Source organism: Prionailurus viverrinus, chromosome B2 (assembly GCF_022837055.1).
Source record: "Prionailurus viverrinus isolate Anna chromosome B2, UM_Priviv_1.0, whole genome shotgun sequence".
NCBI classification, from domain to species: Eukaryota; Metazoa; Chordata; class Mammalia; order Carnivora; family Felidae; genus Prionailurus; species Prionailurus viverrinus.
In genome coordinates, this window is record NC_062565.1 from 55773054 (window position 1) to 55790006 (window position 16953).

Sequence of the window (16953 nt, forward strand, 5' to 3'; positions counted from 1 at the left end):
ATTGATTTGATTTTGAAGTTTCTTATGTTATAAGAAAAACAATTGTGTTTTCTGGAAGTATTCACCCTGTAAGAAAAGTAGTAAGAGCAGAAAACTATGGAGAAAGGTAGGGGGTAGCCTTTAGGAAAGCAGTAGACTGTAGAGAAAGAAAGGAGGTGGGGGAGGGACAGGAGGGGGAGGAGGAGAGGAGACAGGAGGGAAGGATAATAAGGGAGAGAGATAAAAATAGGGACAGTGAAAGAAAGGCAGAAAGACATAGAGAGGGAAACAGATATTTCACAAGATAGAGCCAGAAAACAGGCACTGAACATCAGAAAGAGAGAAATTTGGCAGTTCTGAAGGGTTAAGAAATCTCCAGAAGAGAGTGATAGCAAACAAAGAGAAGTAGAAAATGTGAAATGTTAGATGCTCTGTTAGACTTCCTTCTGTTTCTCTAAGTTTTCTGAATCTTTGATTTCTCTAAGATTTCTGCAAATAAATGCTTTTGGAGTTGGATTTTTAAAAACGTAGCAATGTATGTAACTGGCCCCAGAAGTGGCAGAAATAGCCAAGTTATATTTGGGTTACACTTATATACCCCTAACTTAATGGTGTATAGAAAACTGGGAATCATTTTTGAAGACTAATAAAATAATATGCCCTCTAGTATTGTTATTTTTACTTACTTCGTTCCATCTAATAGTTTGAGATCATTTAAAATCAATCTTAAGGGTACCTGGTGGCTCAGTTGGGTAAGCCTCGGATTTTGGCTCAAGCCCTAAATGGTGACACCTCTGTGCTGACACCTCAGAGCCTGGAGCCTGCTTTGGATTCTGTGTCTCCCTCTCTCTCTCTGCCCCTCTCATGCATGTGTGTGCAGGCATGCACACACACACAGACACAGACACACAATCTCTCTCCCTCTCTCTCTCTCCCTCTCCTCTCTCTTGCAAAATAAACCTTAGAAGAAAAAAGCTGGCCTAATAAAATCAGTCTTATAATTTTGAAGACCCATTGCCAGGTTCCATATAGTGCAATATATACTTGAATATCACCATTAACCCAACTTTTTCCTAATAATTTTATGCTCTTTCAGCAAAGAGCAGACCCATTTAAAGAAAGAATTTCTCAGTCCTTTTCCCTTAAATTACCAATGAACAAATTTTCACAGATTTTGATAATTACATAAACCAAAAAAGCAAGCCAGCTTCACAAAACACAGTTGTTTTTAGGGTACAAATATGGGCAATATTTACAAGACATAAAAATTTTAAAATAGCATATGAAAGCAATGGTCTAGGAGCCAAAACAATGGAGTCCCAGGCACAGTTCTGCCTCAAATTAGTCTTGGGACCTTGGCCACTCTGTTTACACTCTCTTGGTTTTTGTTTTCTTATCTTTTATATGAGAAATTTTATCAAGATGCCCTTTTAAATCTCTTCCAGTTTTAATCTTTATGTGTATTTTGAGGGTTGGTCACTTGGAAAATCAGGAGTCAAAGGGTATGATCCCAGCATGTGCAGTGAGGACTGGTGTTGATGGTTTGCTATAATTTTGATTTTTAGCTGTAAAATAGTTAATATTATATAGTATAGCCTGTTTCATAAATTATTTTTAAAAGCAGTATGAACTGTCACTGTCTGTATACATTACCAAATATAATTTTCTGAAAAGATTTCTAAAATTTTTGTGTTCATATAAACTTAAGCATTCATGGAAAGAGAGGAAACCCATATTTTTCAAATTATACTTTGTACTTAGAGATAATTATAGATTCATAGATAGTTGTAAGAAATAGCACAGAGAGATCCAGTGTACCCTTTATCCAGTTTCTCCTGATGGTAACATCTTCCAACACTGTGGTACAACATCATAACCAGGATTTTGACAGTGGTACACCCAAGACACAGGACATTTCATCACCACTTATTGCACATTAATAATTACCCACCTTCCTTCCACATCCACCTTAGCCTTCAGCAACCACTAATTGTTCATTTCTATAATTTTCATTTCAAGAATGTCACATAAGTGGAATTATAATATTTAACCTTTGGGGGTTGTATTTTATCACTCAGCATGATTTTCTGGAGTTTCATCCTGGTTGTTGCCTATATCAATAGTGCATTCCTTTTTATTGCTGAGAAGTATCCTACAGTATGGATAGGTCACAGCATTTAACAGTTCACCCACTGAAGGACATTGTGTTGTTAACCAGTTTTGAGCTATTATGAATAAAGCTGATATAAATCTTTGTGTACAGGTTTTTGTGTGAACACAGAGAGAGGGAGAGATTGAATCCCAACCAGGCTCTGCACTGTCACCTGGAAACCCACGCAGGGCCCCATCTCATGAACTGTGAGATCATGACATGAGCCAAAATCCAGATTCAGTCACTTAACCAACTGAGCTACCCAGGTGCCCTTTAAAAAAAAAAAAAATTAAGAGAGAACAAGACAGCGCATGAATTGGGGAGAGGAGCAGAGGGAGAAAGAGAATCCCATGCAGACTCTGTGCTCAGTGTGGAGCCTGAGGCGGGATCATGGCCTTAGCCGAAATCAAGAGTTGGATGTTCAACCAACTGAGCCACGTAGGTGCCCCACTTGTTTCATTTTTTAAGAAACTGTGAAACTGCCAAACTTTCAGAGTGGCTGTAGCATATTACATTTATAAAATGTATGAGTGATCCAGTTTCTTCACAACCTCCCCAACATTTAGTATTGTCACTTTTTTTTTATTAATACACTTTTTTTTTAGAACAGTTTTAGATTTATCTAAAAGTTGAGCAGGTAATACACAGAGTTATCATATATTCTCTCATACAAATTACCCTATTACTAACTTTTAATATTAGTGTGCTATATTTGTTACAGCTAGTGAACCAATATTGGTACATTACTATTAACTAAAGTCAGTAGTTTATTCAGATTTTGTTAGTTTTTACCTACTGACCTTTTTCTGTTCTGTGATAACATCTGAGACACCATATTGTATTTAGCTGCCATAGCTCTTTAGGCTTCTCTTGGCTGTGACAGTTTTACTGATTTTCCTTGTTTCTGATGGCCTTTATCTTGATGACTTGCTGTTGTCATTTCACTAATTCAATTTAAGTGTAGAAACCTCTAGGGGCCCCTGGGTGGTTCAATTGGTTAAGCATCTGACTTCGGCTCAGGTCATGATCTCACAGTTTGGGGTTCGAGCCCCTCATCAGGCTCTGTGTAGACAGCTCAGAGCCTGGAGCCTGCTTCGGATTCTGTGTCTTCTTCTCTCTCTGCCTCTCCCACTTGTTCTCTGTCCCTCTCTCTCTTTAAAAAAATAATAATAAATAAAATGTAAAAAAAATTTTAATTAAAAAAAAAAGCAATAAAGAAACCTCTATTTGCACCCTGTTACCCTTCTCCATTTATAATATAATTGCCTTAAACATTTCCTCTACATACCTTTGGAATCACAAGATAATTCTCAAGAGGAGAAGGAAAGTCTATTTAAGCTACCTGTATTTTTGCTTATTCTGTTCTTTCTTCCTTAGTAATCCTCCAACACTCATTTTATTGTTTCTTTTCTGTTTAAGGAGCTTTCCTTAGACACTGTTTTAAAGAAAGTCTGCTGATGCCCAATCTTTTCATTTTTCGTTCATCTGAGCAGGTCTTGGTTTTCCCTTCATTCCTGAAGGGTCTGGTGACTGGATATGGAATGTAAGGTTCACAATTCTTTTCCTTTCAGCCTTAGAAAAGATTACTCCACATTTATTGACCTGCATGGTTTCTGATGAGAAATTCCGTATCATTCAGATTGTTTTCCACTATAGGTTATAAGATGTCCTCTCATTGTTTTCAAGGGTTTTTCTTTGTCTTTGTCTTTCAGAAGTTTGACTATGAGTTGTGTTCGGGTGAATTTCTTTGATTTTTTCATGTTTGGGGTTTGCTCAGCATCTCTAGGTTTATGTTTTTTGCCAGAGTTGAAAGATTTCCAGCTATTATTTTTTCAATAATTTTTCTGACCTTCATCTTTTTTCTCTCTTTCTGGGACTTGGATACCACAGGTCCCTGTACTCTTTTCTTCTCGAGTCTATTTTCTCTTTGTTCTCCAGATTGGCTGATTTATCTCTCTTCAAGTTTACTGATTCTATTCTCTGCCTCACTCCCCCACCCACTCTGCTCCTGAACTCATCCATTAAGTTTTTTATTTGGATTATATATTTTTCAGTTCTAAAATTTCCTTTTGATTCTTTTGTTTTGTCTTCTATTTGCTGAGACTTTCTGTTTCATTGATGAGACTTCCCATTTTTTTCATTATTTCAAGCATGTTCATAATTGCTTATTGAAGCATTTTTTTGTTGGATGCTTCTTTTTGCCAAATCTCAATAGAAGATCTCAGTTATCTTGTATTGAAATCTATGATTGTATTTTTCAATTCAACTTGAAATCTTTCTGATTTTTTGTTTCTGATTTTCTGATTTTGACTGAATGTTTCTTTTTCTTGTTGTTATGAATGCTACTTCTTATTTAAACCTTATGTTTTAGCTGGCTTCCTATAATGGGAAGAGGAGGTGCTGCTCTTATTGCCAGGTGGGGATAGAAGTCCATATTCCCCACTTGTCCTCTTCTAGGGAGTTTTCTTCTTATTGCTGAGTGGAGGTGGGAGTCCCTGATCCCCACTAGTCTCTTGTTGGGGAGGATGCAAGGTGGCATTATTAGTACTGGGTGATGGTGAAAGTTCTGATTCTTCATTAGGCCTTCTTTGACATCACTGAAGTGAAAATAGGGTGAGGTGTCTTGTAACTGTCAGAGGAGAGTGAAGGCTCCCTACATGGTCTCCATGCCTTATTACTGCCTGGTGGGAGTGAAAGTCCCAACTCTCCTTTTGGTCTCCCTTGATACCAAACTGGAGGGAGGGCTAGAGTCCCTCATTACTGCCTGGTAGAGGTTAAAGTCAGACTTTTCTGGCATGGGTTGAGGTGGGCCTAACAGATTTTTTTTCTGTGCTTTGGGGGATAGATTAGAGCAGTTATTGTCTAAAATTTTATAGTCTCATTAGGTTGCCCCTTTCCTAGTTCTTTGGCTAGAAAGAGCAGACTTTTGTTGTTTGTTTATTTATTTGTTTTAGTCTTTAGTCATTGGTGTTTCTGGGTTACCAGCTTTTTTCTTTTCTTTTTAATTAATTATTATTTTTTTAAATTTACATCCAAGAAAGTTAACACATAGTGTAATAATGATTTCAGGAATATAATTTAGCAATTCATCACTTCCATATAACACCCAGAGCGCATCCCAACAAGTATCCTCCTAATGCCCCTTGCCCATTTAGCCCATCCCCACACCCATAACCCCTTCAGCAACCCTGTTTGTTCTCTGTATTTAAGAGTGTCTTATAGTTTTTATCCCTCTCCATTTTCATATTATTTTTGCTTCGCTTCCCTTGTGTTCATCTGTCTCGTATCTTAAATTCCACATATCAGTGAAATCATATATTTGTCTTTCTCTGCCTGACTTATTTCACTTAGCATAATACACTCTAGTTCCATCCACATTGTTGCAAATGGAAAGATTTCATTCTTTTTGATTGCTGAATAGTATTCCATTATATATATATACACACACACACACACACACACATGTGCACACACACACATACATACCACATCTTCTTTATCCATTCATCAGTTGATGGACACTCAGCTCTTTCCATACTTGGGCTCTTGTCACTAGCACTGCTATAAACATTGGGGTGCATGTGCCCCTTGGAATCAGCATTTGTGTGTTCTTTGGATAAATACCTAGTAGTGCAATTGCTGGGTCATAAGGTAGTTTGATTTTAAATTTTTTGAAGAACCTCCATACTCTTTTCCAGAGTGGCTACACCAGTTTGCATTCCCACCAGCAGTGCAAAAGTGTTCCTCTTTCTTTGCATCCTCACCAACATCTGTTGTTGCCTGATTTGTTAATTTTAGCCATTATGACAGGTATGGGTGGTATCTCATTGTGGTTTTGAGTTGTATTTCCCTGATGATGAGTGATGTTGAGCATCTTTTCATGTGTTGGTTGGCCATCTGTATGTCGTTTTGGGAAAGTGTCTATTCATGTCTTTTGCCCATTTCTTCACTGAATTATTTGTTTTTTGGATGTTGAGTTTGATAAGTTCTTTATAGATTTTGGATACTAACCCTTTATCTGATACTTCCTTTGCAAGTATTTTCTCCCATTCCATCAGTTGCCTTTCAGTTTTGCAGATTATTTCCCTTGCAGTGCAGAAGATTTTCATCCTTATGAGGTCCCAATAGTTCATTTTTGCTTTTGTTTCCCTTGCCTTGACAAACATGTCTAGTAAGAAGTTGCTAAGGCTGAGATAAAAGAGGTTGTTGCCTGTTTTTTCCTCTGATGTCTTCCTGTTTTACATTTAGGATTTTCATCCATTTTGAGTTTATTTTTGTGTGTGGTGTAAGAAAGTGGTCCAGGTTCATTCTTCTGTGTGTCGCTGTCCAGTTTTCCCAGCACCATTTGCTGAAAAGACTGTCTTTTTCCCATTGGATATTACTTCCTGCTTTGTCAAAGATTAGTTGGCCATATGTTTGTGGGTCCATTTCTGGGTTCTCTATTCTGTTCCATTGATCTATATGTTTGTTTTTATGCTAGTACCATACTATCTTGATGATTATAGTTTTATAATACAGCTTAAAGTCTGGAATTGCAATGCCCCCAGCTTTGGTTTTCATTTTCAACATTGTTTTGGCTATTTGGGTTTTTTTCTGGTTCCTTACAAATTTTAGGATTGTTTGTTCTAGCTCTATGAAAAATGCTGGTGTTATTTTGATATGGATTGCATTGAATGTGTAGATTGCTTTGGATGGTATAGACATTTTAACAATATTTATTCTTCCAATCTATGTGCATGGAATGTTTTTCCATTTCTTTGTGTCTTTTTAATTTCTTTCATAAGCTTTCTAAGCTTTCTGTAGTTTTTTTTTTTATTTTTTTTTCAACGTTTATTTATTTTTGGGACAGAGAGAGACAGAGCATGAATGGGGGAGGGGCAGAGAGAGAGGGAGACACAGAATCAGAAACAGGCTCCAGGCTCTGAGCCATCAGCCCAGAGCCCGACGCGGGACTCGAACTCACGGACTGCGAGATCGTGACCTGGCTGAAGTCGGACGCTTAACCGACTGCGCCACCCAGGCGCCCCGCTTTCTGTAGTTTTCAGCACAAGTTCTGATTAAAATGAATACTTGGTCTCTTAAAGCAGTCTGTGCCCCTGGCTATTCATTTGTAGATGTAATATGCTTATCTTGTACTTGCTTTGAGTTACACTGAACTCTCATCCATGGTGGGTCCACAAGTATTGTGTGTGCATGGCAGATAGGCATATTGCACATATGTAAATTCTGTATTCACATGCATGCTTTACTGTCCCATTGGAATTCTTTTATTAAAAACAAGTATAAAAATAAAATTATTGAGATTTTCAAGACATTGATGGCAGAACATTTAAGAAAACATAGTTCTGAGCACAGAAGTTTGGCTACCTGCATAGCTCATGAACCGTGAAACTTGCCCATTTGAGTCAGAAGCAAGTTTTCTTGTAATTTTTCTTGTAGTGCCCTACACCTAAATTGTCTTAGACTTTTTTGCTTTTCACACCTAAATACCTAGTTTTCCTATAAGCTGTGAAATCTGGCATTTCAATTTCCTATTACCTAAAGGATTTATTAGTTGAGCATTTTTGCTTAACCAGTTTTTGTTCAAATATTTACTTGGTTCCTATCCCTATCACATATATTGGCCCTTGTTGTCTCTGTGAGTGCAGTTGTCTTTTTTTTCTCCTATTTTAAGCTTTCTACTTCAACTCCACTGCATGTGAATTTCAAGCTTTCTGCTTTTAAGATCATTGTCTAGGTTAAGACTCATACTTTCTAAATGTGCCCTAATTTACCTGTTTTTTATTCCTTGATTTTTATGTGAAACCTAGTAATGCCTATGGCTTGGTGCTCATGTACTCTAGAGGTATGTTTTTTCAAACTGTAGCAACATATACACGTGTAGATATTGCTTTTTTAACACACACATATACACACAAAGTTGTACGTTGGTTCACAGGATTAAATGCATTTATTTATTTATTTGAGAATTATTTTTTTGTTTATTTATTTATTTATTTTGAGAGAGAGAGAGAGAGAGAGAGAGAGAGAGAGAGAGAGCGCGCAAGCACACATGCACCAGCAGGGTAGGAGCAGAGAGAGAGGGAGAAAGAGAATCCCAAGCAGGCTCCTCACTGTCAATGCAAAGCCTGATGCAAAGCTTGAACCCACAAACCTTGAGGTTATGACCTGAGCCAAAATCAAGAGTTGGATGAGTAACTGACTGAGCCAGCCAGGTGCCCCAAGATTAAATGAATTTACTAATGGGCAAAATGTCTGAAGTCTGGTCTACTATAAGCACAAATTATTTTAATATTGGAATAAAGACTGAGTCATTATATAATTACAATGTATTATAAATTAAGTGTATAATTCCTGATGTACTGAAGGGATACTGGAGTAATCATTGTGCCATAAAGGAATAATCATTGTGCCATAAGTTTCATCAGGGATACTTGTTGTTACTGTAATCTTCAATGTGGATAACCAGCAGTACTGAAGAGAAGGAGATGGGCCAATAAGGAGAGGGAAAGCACATGTGACGGATATAGATGGGATGTGCACATTAGTTTGACTAGAGGATCCAAGGCTTTATGGAAGCAGAGAACAATGACACATTTTCATTCAGGAAATACAAAAACATTCTTTGTTAGACTATGTTGAATGCTTGGATTCTGAATATGATACAGTCATTTCATCAGAAGGCTACTGGAGATTGCTGAATAGAGGAATGATGCTATGAAAGTGGAGTTTGGGTAATTATCTTGATAATAGTTTATATCTTGGATTATAGAAGAGAAAAGCTAAACTTTAAGAGACCATCCAGAGCTGTGCTATCCATTATGGTGGCCACTGGCCAAATGTAGCTCCTGAGCACTTGAAATATGTACATATAACTGAGGTCTCCATCTCTTTTCTATCTGTAAAAAGAGTGATAATTGTATCCATGTGAGAGAAGTGTGTGCGGCTTAAATGACTCATCCATGCAAAGCCTTTAGAAAAGTAGCAGTATGCAATAAGTATTTATAAATAGTCTTTTATTATTCTTGAAAAATGCTGTGTATTTAAACAAGTGTCTAAATATGTTACTGTCCCAGAAGTATTTAGCATGAGTACTGCAGATGAAGAAATTCTAAGTATCCTTTAAAAAAATATTCATCTATTGCCATCAAACTATTTCTTGATCTTTTTTGAGTTAGAATAACTAGATATTTATGAGTCAAATCTCAGAAGTCAGATTATATGGACTTGAAGTTTGAGCAGATCTGACTGCAGGCAAATTACTTAATCTCAGCAAGTCTCTGATTTCTCATCTCTCGAATGAACATAAAAATGCTCCATCTGTGTGCCCATTGTTAGGAGATGATGAATGGAAATAGTTAAGAATAGTGTGAGAGACATGTGATTTTACTATTATTCTTGTTTCTTTAGAAGAACCCCTCGCAATCCTGTAAATCTAGCACTTTTTATTTTAATCTCATTACAAGAATATGTTTTTGAATCATGGCCACAAAAGCTGAAAGACAAATATTTCAATTTCCTTTTCATTTTCTCCCTTATCATTTAAGGCTGCATTTATTATGAAAAACCTATTTCTGTGGGTCTTTTAACCTATTGACTGGCTTATAAAACTGCTATTTGGTTATGGAAAACAGACAGATGTGTGCTAAATCTATTTTTTAGCTCAGTAACCCCATTTGAATCTTTTTTTTTGCAATGATGTGTTGAGATTTATGTATTTTTAACTTTTTTTCTCTCTATATATAGTTTGCTTAACGAACTCTGTTTCTGTTGACTTGGCTGTAATGACCTTACATTTGGAGGTTTGGGGCGAAATAACTGAATGAGAATCATCCTAAACGATTTTAGTATTTGTTACTCCTTTATATAACAATGCATATTTGCCTCCCAATCCAAGGTCAGCACTCTAGGAAAAGGAACTTTTTAAAGATTGCTTCTCAAACGAACAATTATTTTCTATGTGCAAACAAGAGGAGATATTTTGTAAGGAACACTTATTCTGTCATTGATTAAATAGCTATTCGTTTCTCCCTGTTATATAGAACAGAACTCCAAAGGACATGCTTTTCCCAGTCATTGCATAGAACTCTAAAGGACATAAATAAACACTGTTCTCTCATTGATTAGATAGCTATTCTTTTCTGCCTAGTTATAGCATAGAACTCTAAAGGAATCTGGTATGTAAGTTCTTTTTACTAGGATCCTGAGATGCTGACCAACAAAAAGTTAAGAAGTTTAAAACATTCTTAAAGTCTTACTCTTGGTATAAGGCATTATAGGGCCTCTGTCAAAATGGGTTGAATTATTTGATCTATCTAATGACAAATTTTACCCTTATTTATTACGTGATCTGTCCTCCATATGATCTAAATGGGATCACAAAAATAATTCTAAGATAGGTCTATGTATTTGTTTACAGAGATTCTGGCCCAAGGATGAGGGCTGCTTTTGGAGCAGAGAGGGTTGCCTTAACCAAAAAAGGTGTTAAAAAAAAATTTTTTTTTGAGTATAGTTGATACACAATGTTACCTTAGTTACAAGTGTACAACATAGTGATTCAACTTCTCTACATATTATGCTATGCTCACCACAACTCTAGCTACCATCTGTTACTTTACATGCTATTACAGTATCATTGACTATGTTCCCTTGCTCAGCCTTTTATTTCTGTGACTTAAATTCATTCCATAACTGGACGCCTGTATCTCCCACTTCCCTTCCCCTATCTTGTCCATCCCCCCCTACTCTCCCCTCCAGCAACCCTCAGTTTGTTCTCTGCATTTATAGGTCTTATTATGCTGTTTGTGTGTTTATTAATTTATTGGGTTTTTTTAGATTACATAAATGAGTGAAATATGGTATTCATCTTTCTCTGTCTTATTTCACTTAGCATAATAGCTTCTAGGTCCATCCATGTTGTCACAGATGGCATGTTCTCATATTTTTAAGGCTGCATAGGGGCACCTGGGTGGCTCAGTCAGTTAAATGTCTGACTTCAGCTCAGGTCATGATCTCATGGTTCATGGGTTTGAGCCCCACATCAGGCTCTGTGCTGACAGCTCAGAGCCTGGAACCTGCTTCGGATTCTGTGTCTCCCTCTCTGTCCCTCCTCCACTCACTCTCTCTCTCTCTCTCTCTCAAAAACAAATAAGATATTTTTTAAAAAGGCTGCATAATATTCTGTTATAGACATATCTTCCTTATCCATTAATTTATCAATAGACACTAAGTTTGCTTCCATATCTTGGCTATTGAATAATGTTGCAATAAACATATGAATGCATGTATCTTTGGGAAAGGCTTTTCAATTTATGTGTCTCTTCATTTTACACACATAAAAATATCATCCAGGGGTGCCTGGGTGACTCAGTCAGTTAAGCATCCTACTCTTGATTTCGGCTCTGGTCATGATATCCTGGTTTGTGGGTTCGAGCCCTACATCGGGCTGTGCTCTGACAGCGCAGAGACTGCTTGGAATTCTCTCTTTGCCCCTCCCTCTTTGCCCCTCCCCAGCTTGTGCTTGTATGCTTCCTCTCTCATATATGTGTGTGTGTATGTATATATATGAGTGTGTGTGTGTGTGTGTGTGTGTGTGTATGAATGATGATCCTTCCAATTAGAGTTAGCTTGAGAATTCTCTGTTGTAAGATTAAGTTAATGGTGAGTCTTCATGGTGAGTCCTCAAATATTATATATTTATTATCCTAGTAAGCTTGGGAGGTAATACAGTTGCCAGGAGAAGAGAGGTAAAGTAAGAAGCAGAAAATTATATAAGGTTAGAAAAAAAAAGTCATGGACCTAAGTATAAGAGCAAGGCCAAAGATAAACACATAAGAGTGTGTGTAAATGGAAGAGGAACTGTTAAACGAGGAGGTCAGTTGGATGAAAAGCAAGGAGTTTCTTCATGTCTAAAACGGACCTTGGAGCTAGTCATATCTTACCTTTAGGTTTTTGAGTTTCACAGTATATTCGTATTAATGTTCCTAACAGTGCCTGGCATCTAGTAAATGCTCAGTCAATGACAGCTATTATTATTATCGTCATTATTTTTATTTGAATTGAGGAATCTGACCCTGATGATATTTTCCAAATATGAAAATATAGAAATGGGTTCTTGTATCCCTTTTCAAACTTAAATGTATATCTGGTGCATGGAATTCAATCCTAATGCCATTGGAGTTTGTGTCACATGTGTTCCTTCTTCTTTATTTTTATCACAGAGAGATGCAGCTCCCCTATCCTCATGATGAGTTTAGTGATTTAGAAATCAAGCCCTGTAGCTATATTACCTATTCAGTTGCTGAACTGTGACACACTGTTTCATTAGTCATACCAGGTTGTTTTGGAAACATGTCCTATCAACCTATAAATTATGGAGCTGCTGTTATAAATTCATAACACAACTATATGGGAAGTTTTAGATTAAGTTCATATTCTGTTTAGCTGAATTAAAATATGAATGAGCTACTTTGCATCCCAGACTTCACTGAAAGTCTGAGGTGGGAGGATGATGTTAGAAAAAAAAAATGAGAATACAGTATTATTTGAAGTCCATACCCAACCTGTCATTTTGACAGATGCATGTTCTTGGCTTATTTTAATACTTGGATTGAAAGAAAAAATTAAGAATTCTAGCTTAGTCTTCTGTGGCTTTTCAAATACATAAAGATTTTCACTCCCATAGGGAAGGGGAGATTATAAGATTCTAAATAATAGGAGGAAGTTTTATGTTTGATGATAATTTAAATTAATCCAGGATGTTGTTTATGGCTCTACTAGCTTATTATATTATTTTTCCCAGTTCCTAATTCAATCAGGCAACAAGAATAGATTGATTGAGTGCTAGGTTATATAGTTACCATGCCTGACACCTGTCCTCCAATAGTATGCAGTATAATGGGACACAACATAGGTACAGGAAAAGACAACAGTGGCAGAGAGTCTGTTGTATTGTTAAACAAATGATACCAATAGCAAGTGCTGTCAAACTGCAGAGACTGTCTTTTGCAGAGATTTCATTCTTTGGCTGGAAGTAGCACTTCTTTATGACTCCAGCCTTGCCTCCAGCTCTGACCTCTTTACCACACTCATGTTACTCATGTCTTATCACTAGCGGGCATACCCTGAAATAGGATTTAACCAGGTTCAGAGAAGAATTTATAGCAAAGCCATATAGTCTTTGCATTATCCTAGGTAACCCGTAAGTTATGGTCCCCCCAACATGTGTTGTCAGATGATGTCAGTTTCCCTTAGTGCTTGACACATAGAAGAAACTTAACTGGTATTTGTGTAATTAGTGGTTTCTAAAGTTGTTTTAACATGCATTCAGATGTCATTGTTTATAAGTTTAAAAATATATAATTACAGGTTTTTGAACTGCATTTTCAGAGAAGCCCCATGACCACAACTCCTATTTACAGAAGTCTACTCATTATGATCACCTGTGGACACTACTCACATACCACATAGACTCTGATGTCCCTCAGAAAGGGCCTTTGCATGCACATTCTGTATTTATTCAGGTTTTCTTTCATGCTACATTTATGAAGTCCCAACAATTCTAAGATTCTAGCACTAGGGCTACAGTGGTGGACAAGACCTATGAAGCTTCTATCTTTGCATTCTGTTAGAAAAAATGGACAGTAAGCTAATAAAGGCATAAAATATCACTAATCATAAGGGCTAATAAGAGAAACAAACCAAAGTAAAAGGATGTGGACAGATTTGTAGTAAGAGAGGAGTTGGTCACAGTAGTTCTTTCTGAAAAGATAGTGCTTCAACCGAGACTTAAGTGAAGGAGTAAGGTAAGAGCATTCAGGGAGAGAGAACAGCAAGTGTGTAGGTACTGAGGCTAGAGCATACCTGGCATGTCTGAGGAACAGCAAGGAGCCCACGGGGCTGGTTGAGATTAACTGATATGGTATGAAGTTGCAAAGGTAGTAAGGACTTTTTTGGAGAAGGACTTTGAGACTGTCATAAAGACTTTGGAATTTCTCTGTGTGAGACAGGAAAGACTATTGACAAGCTCTGACTTGTCCTGTAAAAGGAAATATCTGATGTGTTGAGACTATTACTTAAGAAGTCAAGTTAGAAGCAGGGAGAACATTTAGAAAGCTCCAGCAGGTGCTCACTTCGGCAGCACATATACTAGAAAGCTCCAGCAGTAAACCTGGTGAGATGTAGTGACAGGTTGAACCAGAGGGTAGCTGTTAAATGGGAGAAGTGATGAGTTTTCTTGATTAATTTCAAAAGTAGATCTGAAAGGATTTGTCAGTAGGTTAGGTGTGGGTTGTGATCAAGAGGAGTCAAGGGGCACCTGGGTGGCTCTCAGTTGTTTAAGCCTCTGACTTAGACTCAGGTCATGATCTCATGGTTCATGAGTTCAAGCCCCATGTCAGGCTCTGTGCTGACACCTGGAGTCTTGAGCCTGCTTCAGAGTCTGTATCTCCCTCTCTCTCTCTGCCCCTCCCCTGCTCATGCTCTGTCTCTCTTTCTCTCTCTCTCAAAAATAAGTAAACATTTAAAAATGAAAAAAAAAGAAATCAAGGATATCTCTTAGATTTTTCTAAGCATGGAATTTATACTTAGCTAAGGAGCATTGAGCGGAGAGCAGGTATCTGTGTGTGTGCAGGGGGCGTGCAAAAAGTTTGGTTTGGGATGTATTAATTTTGAGAGCTATGTGACATAAAAGTTGAGAGGTTGAATTGGCAATTGAATATATGGGCTTAGAGATGGGAGCAGTCGGGGCTGAAAATATAACATCAGGCATCTTCTGCATGTAAATGGCATTAAAGCATGGAGCTAGATGAGCTCACCTATAGACTGAAGACTGATGGAGAAGGGGGTAAATGAGAGGACTAAGTCCTTAGGGCACTCCAAAATGTCAAGGTAGGGGAGCTCAGGAGAAATTAGTTATGGTGCCAGAAGAAGCAAGTGAGGAAGGAAGAGTCCCAAGACTTCATGAAAGGAAACATGTTCAGGAAGGGGGAAAGTATTAGATGTATTAAATGCTGCTGAGAGAGTGAGTAAAATGAGAACTGAGAATTAAGCAAAAGATTTTAGAATAAGGAGAACACCGGTAACCCCTTTCCTAAAATACCCTTTCTCATCTTTACATCTAGCTGGTTACTACCCAGCCACCAATCCCCATGGTACAAAAACAGTTATCCCAAAACAAAACAAACAAAAACAGATGAAGAAAGGAGAGAGATAGGAGAGAGGAGGAAAAAATGAGAACATGTAACTGATTATTATATAAATGTATACAAATGTTAAAACAATGAAATGGAGAGTTCTAGATAGGGGTCAAAGCTATATGATAGTATTGACAGATACTGTTGTGTTGCGGGGGGTGAGCCCTAGGCTATGCATGCCTATTAACAAACCACGTGAGAGAAAACATCAGTAATATTTTGAGCTTGCTAATGGTAGAGCTTAAACTAACACATAGAAGTGTGTAAAATCAGAGCTTAGCTCTCTTTGTATCATTACCTAACCTGATGACAAATGAAAGTCAATCAGTTTTCAGAAATCTTGTTTTTGCTGTACCAGGGAAACAGACTGTTGATTACCCTTTGTTTTTTTTTAATTTTTGGAGACAGGGGAGAAAGAAAGACAGACAGAGGTGAGGAGGGGCAGAAGTGGAGAGAGAGAGAGAAGAGAGAGAGAATTCTAAGCAGGCCTCACACTTAGACCTGGGGCTTAATCCTTTGACTCTGAGATCATGACCTGAGCTGAAATCAAGAGTCAGACACTCAACCAACTGAGCCACCGAGGTACTTCTGTTGATGTCACTTTATAAAATGTTATTTCTTTTTTACACAAATATAGAAAATATTTTCTGAAAGTACAGTGTATAACCATTTTGAATTAGGAAATAAAATATTTGAGATACAGTGTTGCTTTTTAAAAATGAATTTAATAAGGAAACTAGTAAGTATGAATGAAAAAGGAAGTAAGCAGGGCTTCTCCAATGAAGGAGTAATCATGCAGAAGCTCACTAGATAGCTCAGTGTATTAAGTAAAATACAGTTATCACTTAGAGGTATTAAGTAATCGATTAAACTAAGCCATTTGACAATTGTTTTCTTAAGTCTTGTATTAGGAGAAAATAGAATTGAGATTAAAAAAAGTTCCTTGACTTCAACATAGAGCCAAAGAAAGAGAGATGCATAAATAACATTTGGAACACATATCCATAGTGCAAGAGAAAACAGGGCTAACAGAAAGCGGGTAATGAATAAAAAAAATAGTAATTCATTTTTAATTGTGTTAATTTTTCATGGGATATTATTATACTTTTATCAAGTGAGGAATGGTGATTGTGTTGTTTTAGGAAGATATTTATTTTCTGTTATTAAAGCAATATAATGATTTCAGAGATTATAATATCGATATGAGAGTTGCTTCAAATTTATGGATCTAGTCTACTGCTTCTCAAACTTAAATGTGCATACAGATCACCAGGGGAATCTGCTACCATCAGATTCTGGCTCAGTAAGTCTGGAATGGGATCTTAGATTCTGCATTTGTAACCAATTTTTAGGTAAAGCCAATGCTGGTGATTGGAGCATGACACTTTGAATAGGAAGGTACAAAGGAATTATACTTCATAAGTACCTGGGCTGACTAACAGAGTATTTGTACTTGATTCTTTCTCAGAGTGAATCTCTTTGGACCTGATTACACCTTAACAGATTAGCTTCCTTTCAGTTTGCATTTTTTTCTCATAGATGAACATCATGTTCTTGACTAATAACTGAGCATGTTTTTGGTTTTTTTAAAAAGTTTATTTATTTTGAGAGCAACAGAGACAGCACGAG